We start from the raw sequence: 12,415 nt of genomic DNA on the forward strand, positions 1-12,415 counted from the left end.
TCTGTTTTGACATCTTTTTAAATTCGATCTTTGAAGTTTTACTCCTTTACGGGTAGAGTTCAAAAGGTGAAATCGTGATCAAAACGACGTCAAAATTCCTGGAAATTTCATATTTCTATGTTTTTTAATACACAAAAGACTCAAGAATTAAAAATTTTAGGAAATTTCAAGGGATTATTATAGTTGCTTTGTAAAGTAGGTTTAAACCCTCTTATTTTCAAACATCAGATTTTAATATTAAAAAATAGATTTTCCAAGAAAAATTTCAGATTATGAAATAACCTAAACCTGATCTCATCTTCTCAAAATTTCACATGCAAACAGTTTCATCTTCATAACTTTTCAAAGAAAATCACAAATTCACTCCTAGCATGCTTCTAGTTTAAACTATATGAAAGAGGATTTTGGAATACCAACCTTGCTAGCTCTAATTGCCTCTAGGGTAAGTAATCATTGGATATACGCTTTGACTTTCCCTTTTAATCGTAAAGAAAACCTCGAAGAATAATAATATAGTCTCCTATGTTGAATATATGAAAGCACTTTGTGTAGAACCAAGTGATAGAGATGAACACCAAAGCACACAAAATAATGGAATAAATTCCAAGAGAGAGGAGAGAGAGGGATGAAATTTTCAGTTCCTTCCTAGGGTTGTTTGCTTTGATTTTTATACAAAAAAGCTAGGGTTAAGAGAGAAATTGTAGTTTCCAATGTGAGAGCTCCCATCTTTGGCTTGTTTCCAATTTTTCCTTCTTGCTTTCTTTCTTTCTTGTTTTCAAATTGGATTTGATTCCAATCTTAATTTCAATCTTAATTTCTTATCAAACAAGACATGCCATTCTGATTCCACATTGCTTCTTTAGAAAACCCCTTTTAAGCAACCATTCCTCTTTTCCTTCTTTCCTTCTTTTCTTTTTATTCTTTTTAATTTTCTTTTAACCAATATGATGTCACCACCATGACATCATCTAGGTCGGGCACCCAACTCATGTGGGTCAGCCATGTGGGGCGCCCACCATGGTGGCCGACCCACATGGGTGAGCCCACATGGGCTCCATCTTTGCGGGCTTTAGCCCAATGGGCCATTTCACACGGGCTTCGGGGTTTTCCGTAAAAATTCAATAAAATCTTTCTAAATTCAACATTTTATATATGGACTCAACCCATTTGACATTTATGGTGCATCCCTAACACATGATCGAACCATCTTTTTTGAAAAAATAACTTTTGGAACCAAAATGCCCCTGTTTGACCATTACACATCCAACTGTAACCCAAATACCCTCAAATTGGTTCACCCCTAGAGTGAAAAGTTAAAAATGGAAAGTCTTTGTGATCAAACTTCAAAAATAGAAACTTTTAAAGTTGGGTCCTTTTGGTGAGCAATATCAACCAGGATCATTTGGTATCCCCTGAAAATACCCAAAATGCCCTTGACACATAAAATTTCCAAGTCAAGTAAAACCCCTAAGAAATTCTAAATTTAGCAGATTTTCCAAAATTCATGAAATCATCTAAGATTCCTTATATACACCGTAGAGGTCAAATGAAACACATTGGAAATGACCAAATTACCCCGGAGGTGCAAATTTTGGTGAAACTAGGGAAAATTCTGAGAAATTCTAAAAATAGCAGGCTTCCTAAAATTCACGAAATGACTCGAGATTTCTCAGATACGGTCCAGGGATCAAATGAATCACACAGGAAAAGACCAAAATACCCCTGGAGTGCAAGAATAAGGGAAACCCTGAGAAATCTAAATTTAGCAGGTCTTCCAAAACTTATGAAATTGCTCATGATTTCTCAGTCATACCCTCAAGATGATTTTGGATATATAAGAAATGGTCGAAATATCTATAAGATTATGGAAATATGGATGCCCTATGAGTTTCTAAAAATAGCAGGATCCTTAAAATACTTGAAATTTTTTAGGATTCTTCAGTCATACCTTAGAGATAATCTTTAGGTACACAAGAAATGACCAACACAACCCCAAGTTACACAAAATAGGGAAAATCTTGAGAGATTCTAAAAATAACAGCTTTTTCAAAATTCATGGAATTGCTCATGATCTCTCAGACAACTCGGGGGTCAAACGGGACACATCGGGAATGACCAAAATACCCCTGTAGTACAAAAATGGGCAAAAATGAGGGAAACCCAGAAAATTCTAAAAATAGCAGGTTTTTCACTTGCTTGGAAACTTGAACTTTCATCTTTCAGATAGCATTGGAACACCCTGAAAACCTTTAGGATTGCGGATCAACTTCCAATCACCTAAAATGAGATGAAATCTACCATAAAATGCAAGGATGCCTAATCTATTGCCGAATATGCACTCGAGACTTGACAAACTACCGAATTTTTTGTTTTTTAAACTGTAGCAAAATGGGGGTGTCTACACCGCCATGGGCCGGTTGACCGCGACGGTAAGAAATTTGAAAATAAAAAAGGATGCCCGATAGGGGTGGTCGACCGCTGTGGCCCGGTCGACCGCGACGGTTAGGCAAACTAACCGTTGGGGCTTTCCCATGTTGGCTTTTTCAACCCTGTTGTTTACAGTTTTACCCCCAAATTGTTATATTTTCAAATGAGCTATATATACATCATTAAAACCTATCTAAACCAGCTTTTGAACATTTTAGAAAGATCAAATCTCATTTTTCTTTGAGCTAAAATCTTCTATCAGAAGCTAAACCTCTTTGAACTTGCATTTGCACATTCTATCAAGAGGAAATCCATATGATTTACATTTTATCTTCCTTGGAGTGATTGTGAGCTATCAAAGTTGTAATCCGCCTTTCAAGAGGCACTGAGAGTTCTTTTATTTTTTATTTTCTTCATTGTACTCGAGGGTCTTCTCTTCGGCTCGTTAACAAATGTGAAGATATTGTAAGAGAGTGTGACCCCTCGGCAAGGCTTCGTGCAGAAAGGGTTTGTTCCCTTTGAAGATTGGAGGAGTTGGGTGTACGGCTCCCTTTGAAGAATCTCATTGTTTTAGTGGAGCGTCCCAAGGAGGTAAACTTGGAAGAGTGGAGTAGGTCTTGTGATAGACCGAACCATTATAAATCTTGTGCCTTGTGGATGCCTTTTCCTCTTCCTCCTCTCTCTCTTGCACATTTTGGTGATTAGTAATCTCTACCATTTTTTTCTACCAATTAAGCCAAGAATTTTTAATTGCCTAATTCACCCCCCCTCTTGGATTGTCACACCTACATTTCGACAAATCATCAAAGCAGGTGATATCTAGACTCAACTGGTATCTTTTTTCAATGAAAGTGATAGGGATATGATTATATGTTATTTTATTCAAATATTTCGTATCCAAATATTCATTGTTTACATTTGGAAAATATCAAATCTTATTTGTTTCAAAATGATGAAATGTGTTTCATTCTCGAAAATGAAATGTTGGATTTCATATACATGAAGATTGATGTCAGTGATTGACGGCCAGGCAAGAAAGCCACTGTTAGGCGAGACCGCCACCGTTAGACCAAAGGCCACCGTAGAATGAGAAAAAAAGGAAATTGTCGTATGATCACTGAGGGAAAAAATGGATGCATATATGATGTTCATTCATTTCACTTTACACTTTTCTAAACTAGTAGACTTCAGATGATATTGGTTTTCGTTTACTAGTTCAAAACATCCTACCAAAAAATACTATTAGTATTAGTCTTGACTCATGTTATGTTCTAGACAAATTATTGCATATTCTTATAGAACCATCTCTTATTATTGATTTTTGATACTTGTCGAAGCTTCTATATACCTGCTCTCCCAACCCATATTTCTCCCAGGTTTAGAGAATTTTAAGGAAGGAGCTTTTACAAATGAGGAGACGTAGTCATGGTATGGGAATGAAATCAAATCGGTGGTGTAGATGACGAGTTTGTATTTATGTGATGTAAATCAAACTTAGGATTTTAATTTACCATATGTAACGACCTGGATTTTTTTATTCACGGATCGCTACGGCAACAAAACATATTTATTCTTAAAATTTCACATCAGACGGTTTAAGTAGCGGAAGATTAAGGTGTATTAAAATCCTTAGTCTGATTTACATTACATAAACACAAACTCGTCATCTCCACCACCGATTTGATTTCATTTCCATCCCATGACTGGGTCTCCTCATTTGTAAAAGCTTCTTCCTTTAAATTCTCTAAACCTGGGAGATATATGGGTTAGGAGAGTAGGTATATAGAAGCTTCGATAAATATTTGAAATCAATAATAAAAGACAGTTCTATAAAATATGCAATATTTTGTATAGAACATAATATGAATTCAAAACTATTATTAATAGGATTTTTCAAAGACAACAATAATAATCCAACCAGATAGTGAAAACCAACTATTTGATGCCCAATAGTTTCCACCTGTTTCTATTTCCGAAGTTCCTCCTCTTATTGTCCGCTTTAGACTTGGCCCGCTTCCACTTTTGGGTAAGTCGACAGCTCAGAGGTACAAGCACGTCATACGAGAGATAGATTGTCGCACATTCATTTCTTCCATTTCTCATTTTCGTTCAAATGAAATCCAAACTTTCATTTCATTTTCAAGAATATAATAGCATTTCATCTTTTTGAATCAAACCTATTTTACCAAAATTAAATAATTAAACAGATAAGAAATATTTGAATAAAACAACATATAATCATAATATAATCATATCCCTATCACTACTATTGAGAAAATATACAAGTCGAGCCTAGCTATCACCTGCCTTGATGATTTGTGAATGGAGAATAATTGACAAGAAGTCTCTACGAGTCCAAATACTCGAACCTTAGAAAAGAATGATCGAATTTAAGGCAAACTCTAACTCTTTCTCATCTCTTCTTCTCTCCTCCTCCCTTTTCTTCTCTTTTCTATTTTCTTTTCTTTCTCCTTCTCTCTCCCTCTCTTCCCCTCTCTTTATATGGCATTTAAGTGGAGAAAGTGGGTTTCCCATTATTATTTATTTTAATTTAAGTGGAGAAAGTGGGTTTCCCATTATTATTTATTTTATTTAAGCGGGGAAGGTGGTTTTCTCACCACTTATTATTTTTATTTAAGTGGGGGTGGTAGTTTTTCCACCATTTATTATTTTTATTCTAAGCGGAGAATGATGGAATTTATTGGAAAATGATAAGTGATAGTGGCGGCCCTCACTAGTGGGCCCCGCAAGTAATGGGTGCTTTAGGTAGTGGGTCCCATTTGGTGGGCCCCGCCTGCAGTGGGTCTCGCTAGTGGTGGTCCCCATTAGTGGTAGACCCCACCGGTGAACATGAATGGTAATAATTAATACTAATAGCGGACAATACGTAGAGACAGCTGATCGTTACAAGAAACTTCAGAAATATAAATAGTTGGAAACTATTGGGTTTCAAATAGTTTGGTTTTCAATATCTGGTTCGATTGTTCTATACAAATCCTATTACTGTTAGTTTTGAATTCACATTATATTCTATACAAAATATTGCATATTTTATAGAACTGTCTCTTATTATTGATTTCAGATATTTGTCAAAGCTTCTATATACCTGCTCACCTAAGCCATATTTCTCTCTGGTTTAGAGAATTTTAAGGAGCTTTTAGAAATGAGGAGACTTAGTAATGGGATGAGAATGAAATCAAATCAGTGGTGAAGATGACGAGTTTGTATTTATGTAATGTAAATCAGACTTAGGATATGTCTCAGTCATTACAGTTGGTGTCAGAGCTGTATCTCCTCTACTATGATGTGCCAGCAAGAACGCTGGGCCCTTTGGAGAAAGTGGGTTTCACATTTTTATTTATTTTAATTTAAGTGGAGAAAGTGGGTTTCCCATTATTATTTATTTTAATTTAAGTGGGAAAGGTGGTTTCCCCACCACTTATTATTTTTATTTAAGTGGGGGTGGTGGTCTCTCCATTAACTTCCACTTACATTTTTTATTCTCCACTTATCTCTCTCTTTTCTTTTTTTATTTTTACTACATTTTCCACTAACTTCTCATTTTCATAATTCCCAAAATATCATTTTAGTTAACCATTAACTAAATTGATATTACAAATGTGTCCTTTATCTTTATAATTCCCTAAATACCCCTTGGTTAACCTTGGGCGAAAAGCCAGAAGCCAACTAGACCAGAGCGTACGACATCTACTTGACGATGCATTTTGGGTGGAACCTATAAGGTGACCCGATGAAAATCCTAAATGGGACCACATTCCATTAGGGAATTGGGGGTTCTTGATGGTCAATGATCCCCGGCTAGGCTAAAAACCACTGTTAGGCCAAAGGCCGTAAAAGAAAAAAAAAGATATGACCGTTAGGCCAAAGGCTACCGTAAAAGAAAAATAAAAGAGATATGGGGAATGCCGTAGGATCATTGAGGAAAAAGAGAGTATATTCTGATTAATTGCTCATGTATTTGCATCTGTAAATATAAATTGTTAAATACTAGTTATTATTTAATATGGATAATGTAAGATATTCAATGTTCTGTTATGATTCCATTATTGTATGAATTAGTGTAGTAAAGTTCATATTACTCATTTTTATTATTTTGGGAATTTCTCTTTACTTTGCTCTAACCCACCTACACTATAGGAAATATAGGCGACAAGGAAGGAGAATTCGCTAATGAGGATATCTAATAAATCAGGGGGATAGGGATTAAGTGTGGAGTTTTTGTGGATTGAACCAATGGTCATATCTGAAGTCGTTTGAGTGTATTTGGAGATTCGAGTTTGGTTTGAGACTTCTAAAGTTTTATACTTGTGATATTTTATTTGGTTTCATACCGCTAATGTTAAATCGCTTTTAAATTATGGTTTGGAATAATGATTACATCTAATTCAAGGCATTAAATCCAAAATCCCTTCGCTCACTACTCTAATGAGAAAAGCTGAGGATTGAGGATCAGTGTCTTAGCTATAGTTTCTTTTGAGTAATGTAATAGATTTCTATTGGATAATGGAAAGTTTTCGCCATTGGTTTGTAGTTGTTATTAAAAAAATTACCAGGTTTTTACTTGTCTTTTTTGTAGCGACCTGAGACCAAAAATCCAAGTCGTTATAGTTGGTATTAGAGGAATTTCGTCCTCAAAGTTCAACTTCCATAAAGTCATTTTTTTATGGGGATCTACAGAACCCATGAACTTTCTCTCTCCGCTTCCGATGTGGGACTATTATGACAAAACTGGGGTATAGACCTATGTGTGGAGTGTTGTTGGAAAGAAATCATACAAGATCAAGGGTACTTACTTGATGAGTTAAATGCAGAAGAAGTTCAAGCCACACAAGGTTAAGCCTCATGCCCAAACCTCCACTTTTCTTCCTCTACTCATCCTCTCTTTCCCTTCTCTCTCTCTCTCTCTCTCTCTCTCTCTCTCTCTCTCTCTCTCACTCTCTTCATCTCTTATTTTCTTTCTCTCATTCCCTCTTCCTCTCATCTCCTCTTCCTCTCATCACCTCTCTTTATATAGTGAAAAAATTAGTGGGAGAAGATGGAGAGGTGGAAATAAACAATGAGAATGGTGGATATGGTGGAGAATAATGGAATATATAATGGTAATGGTGGGAATGGTGGTGGGAATAATGGTGGTGGAAATAAATAATGGGAATGATGATGAAGAAAGTGGAAATAAATGATGGAAATGATGTAAATGGTGGAGATTGTCAAGTAAGCGGACAATAATGGGCTTTTAATTTAATGGAAAATGGAGATAATGGTGTTATGTTAAAGGGAAAAATGAAGTTAGTGGGAAATGGTGGAGAAAGTTAAGTCATGCTAATGGTGAGTCCCACTTTGGGGGTTCCGCAAGTAATGGGTCCCGCCGATATTGGGTCCCGTTTGGTGGACCCCGCCTGTAGTGGTAGACCCCACCAGTGAACATGAATGGTAATTATTAATAGTAATAGTAATTTGTGAATGGGGAATAATTGACAAGAAGTCTCTACGAGTCCAAACACTCGAACCTTGGAAAAGAATGATCGAATTTAAGGCAAACTCTAACTCTTTCTCATCTCTTCATCTCTCCTCCTCCCTTTTCTTCTCTTTTCTATTTTCTTTTCTTTTTCCTTCCCTCTCCCTCTCCTCCCCTCTCTTTATATAGCATTTAAGTGGAGAAAGTGGGTTTCCCATTATTATTTATTTTAATTTAAATGGAGAAGGTGGTTTTCCCACCACTTATTATTTTTATTTAAGTGTAGGTGGTGGTTTTTCCACCATTTATTATTTTTATTCTAAGTGGAGAATGAGGGAACTTAGTGGAAAATGATAAGTGATAACGGCGGCCCCCGCTATTGAGCCCCGCAAGTAATGGGTCCGGTCTGTAGTGGGTCCAGTTTGGTGGGCCCCGTCGGTGGTGGGTCCCTTTAATAGTACTTGGTGGGTCCTACTATAAATAGTACACATGAATAGCACTTTTAAATAGTAAAAATGAATAATAATTTTAAATAGTGTTTTGTAAATAGTACTTTAAATAGTATCTAACAATAGTAAATGTAAATGGTATAAGCCAGTATATTTCATATATCTTATCGCATTAAAATTAATAAAGGTTTAATTTAATGACATCTATTAAGTAATATATAATTGAATATGTCAAATGTAATTGTTATTCGACACATATTCGCGCTTAGGTAACAAAATAGGAATACCATGCTCAAGGATTCACACATACTAAGGAGCAGGGAGATATGGTATTTTGGTTCTTTGCAGACCTTAAAACTTCATAGTTAGGGTTGAGATTGGACATCTCCTCCTGCACACAACCAGCACCAGTCTTATCCACATGCATGTGCTGTGGAGTGGCTCAACTCAGTCACTTGGGTAGTGGACCCTAAGCAAGAAGAGTGGGTGCGACAATGGGATTGCACACTGAATAGGATCAAACTAGAATAGCCTATGAATAGAAGTTAGTAAGGCTTTTCTACTAGACAGGACCCTTTACATGTCCTTTAACCTGAGATGTCATATTAGTCTGTGGGCCCGACCTTGATTCTTAGTCTATCTAACCATGGTCCTTCTAGAGATCACCAGAAGGTAGTACTAGAATCTTGGATAAACTCACGAGGCTAATATTGATATTAGACAAGGAATTCTCCGCCTCTACTACGGGGATATCAGTTTTGGTCAGAGTACTAGGCCTATAAAATTGCTTAGCCAAGCAGATTTGATAAATGATTTAGCAAATGTTTTAACATTTGATTGTTTTCAAATGATTTTGTGATGCAGGTGCATCTTGCGCACTCAAGAAGATCAACGATCAAGATCATTAGAAACTTGATCGGACCATTAGAATCCCTCTAATCAGAAGATATTATGCGGAGCTCAAATCAACGGTCCACGTTGATTACTACTCTTCAAGAGAGTCCTACTTTAGTTTGATTTTATTTAAGATTTGCTTTAAATAATTTTAGCAATTTTCTGTAGATGTGACGTCCAAGAAAAGGAATAAGTTAATAGTTTCACTTTTATATAGATTTAGGTAGAGGATTTGTAGGAATTTGATTGAGGTTAGGAGTTTTATTGTTTTGGGAAGTTTCTTTAGAGTAGAAAATTAATTAACGTATGATTAGGATTAAGATTAGTATTTTCAAATGCCTATAAACAGGCATCATTGTAAAACATTTTGATCATTATTGGAATAAAATTTGGTTGCCTCTTATTGCTTTTTAGAGAACTTCCACTAGAGCCACCTGTTGCTCTTTTGACCCTCTATGAGAGAGCCACTTGCTGCTATCTCTACAACAAGCCATCTGCTGCTTGTTTTTGCCGCCTCAATTCAATCCGCCACTACGCCCATGCGTTATTTGGTATCATAGGTTAGGGAAAAAAGGATTCCATCTCCTTTGTAATCTTGGGTCAGAAAAATATTAGTGGTCACCATGTCTCTATCACGAGCGGATATAATCGCCAAGATGTTTAAAATTATAAGTGATATGGAAGAACGACAATGGGCTCGAGATGAATAACAACGGGTTCGCAATGAAAAGTTTCAAACTCAGATCGACACCCTTACTGAGCAAGTCAAGGCGATGGTTGATAGATTAGACCAGCGTGTTGGTGAACAAAATTTGAGCAAAGCACAATCTCCATCTATCCCTAAAGATCCACATATGCCAGAAGAACCTCTCCTTGAGGATTCCTTGGAGGAAGAAGACGAAATCGATAAGGATGCCGATGAAGAATTGATTGAAACCGAGTTCAAAGCCCTTGATTCCGACAAAAGCGAGAGCGACTTTCTTCCTTCGTAAACATGGTTAGATGAACATAGCGAGGGCAAGCTTTCCTCTCAAATCAGATTCCATCGTTTGCCCGCACGTGCTACCAGGTGGAAGTATTTAATATGTTGGAAAGGCCTCCAATTCCAAGTTGGAGCAAAGAGTGCTAACATATCCTTTGATCCGAACTCATGGTCGAGTTCTTTTCAAGAAAGGGCGTCTTATGCAGGTGCATCTTGTGCACTCAAGAAGATCAACGGTCAAGATCATTAGAAACTTGATCGAACCGTCAAAATCCCTCTAATCAGAAGATATTATGCGACGCTCAAATCAACAGTCCACGTTGATTACTACTCTTCAAGAGAGTCCTATTCTGGTTTGATTTTATTTAAGATCTGCTTTAAGTAATTTTAGCAATTTTTTTTAGATGTGACGTCCGAAAAAGGGAATTAGTTAATAGTTTCATTTTTATATAGATTTAGTTAGAGGATTTTTAGGAATTTGATTGAGGTTAGGAGTTTTATTGTTTTGGGAAGTTTCTTTAGAGTAGGAAAATAATTAACGTATGATTAGGATTAGGATTGGTTTTCTCAAAAGCCTATAAATAGGCATCATTATAAAATATTTTGATCATTATTGGAATAAAATTTGGTTGTTGCCTCTTGCTGCTTTTTAGAGAACGTCCACTAGAGCCACCTGTTGCTCTTTTGACCCTCTATGAGGGAGCCACCTGCTGCTATCTCTACAACAAGCCATCTGCTGCTTGTTTTTTGCCGCCTCAATTCAATCCGCCACTATGCCCATGCGTAATGCATTTGCGGGCCCAAACTGCTTGACTAAAAGGTATACCATAAGTGGGCCCAGGGGGTAGTGTATGTCCACCCCCGTAGGACCCAACTCAGTAGATGAGGTGAAGAGTAGGGACTTGCACGTATTAGATGTGATTAGGGGTATGATGATTTGATGGTTATCTTTATGATTACGTCTCGATAGAGGCCACTGATCCAATGTGATTGCAGTTTTGACGACAGAGCAAAATCGCAGTGGGGCCCATCTTTAGGTTTCTGCAGGATCGACCGTTGGATCCCTCCAACGATCCCACTCACAACTCGAATGACCATTTATATCCTTTGGATAAGGGTCCCACATTTATTGGATTGCACGGATGAACTAGATTCGTCGCATTTATTGCAAATGGAAGGAAATAAGTAGTTCTACTGGTGTATATATTTCATAGGACACATTAGGAATACAAAATTAGTTAACTGTTAACTAAGGGGTATTTGGGGAATTACATATACCTTAGGACACAGTAGGAATACCAAATTAGTTAATTGTTAACTAAGGGGTATTTAGGAAATTATAAAAGATAAAGGACACATTTGGAATATCAATTTAATTAATGGTTAACTAAAAGGATATTTTGGTAATTATGAAAATGAGAAGTTAGTGGAAAATGTAGTAAAAATAAAATAAGAAAAGAGAGAGATAAGTGGAGAGAAAAATAATGTAAGTGGAAGTTAATGGATAGAAAAATAATATAAGTGGAAGTTAATGGAGAAAGAATAATGTAAGTGGAGAAATGAGTGGAAATAAAATAAAAGGAAGTGGAGACTTATTTATATAGAAAAGTAACTCTATATATAGCCATGGGAAGAAGTATCCCATAAGAGAACTTAAGCCATCTCTTCTCTCCTTAAAAAATTCTCCAAATCACTCTCTTTGCTTCTAGTTAGTAAAACCACTTAAGTTCTATCTAGATTTAGAAAAATCCCAACCTATAGATCTGATCTACAGTGGATTTAAACTTAGAACAAAAGTTGGTCTATCTTTTGTGCGGAAATCAAAGGATCCGATCGGATCAACTTGTGGCGTTTACGACGAAGAGTTCGTTCATGACGATTTGGGGAGTAGATCAAGCAGGCGATCTTCTTTGCGGCTTCAACAACAGAGGTTCATGTTCTATTTTCTATTTTATGCTTCTATTTTATCACCATAAGATCATCTAGACCCTAAGAATCTTGAGTTAAAGGCAAAACGCGAATTAAATTTTTATTCTACGTGGTTTCTAATTCCGCTGCGCGTCGCGTTTTTTGCCTGGGGATTATTATCCTTTCAGCAAGAGCCAGTATATTTCATATATCGCATTAAAATTAATAAAGATTTAATTTGATGACATCTATTGGGTAATAAATAATTGAATATGTGTA

Source organism: Tasmannia lanceolata, unplaced genomic scaffold (assembly GCF_043159265.1).
Source record: "Tasmannia lanceolata isolate RefF3 unplaced genomic scaffold, GAP_Taslan_0.1 ptg000021l, whole genome shotgun sequence".
NCBI classification, from domain to species: domain Eukaryota; kingdom Viridiplantae; phylum Streptophyta; class Magnoliopsida; order Canellales; family Winteraceae; genus Tasmannia; species Tasmannia lanceolata.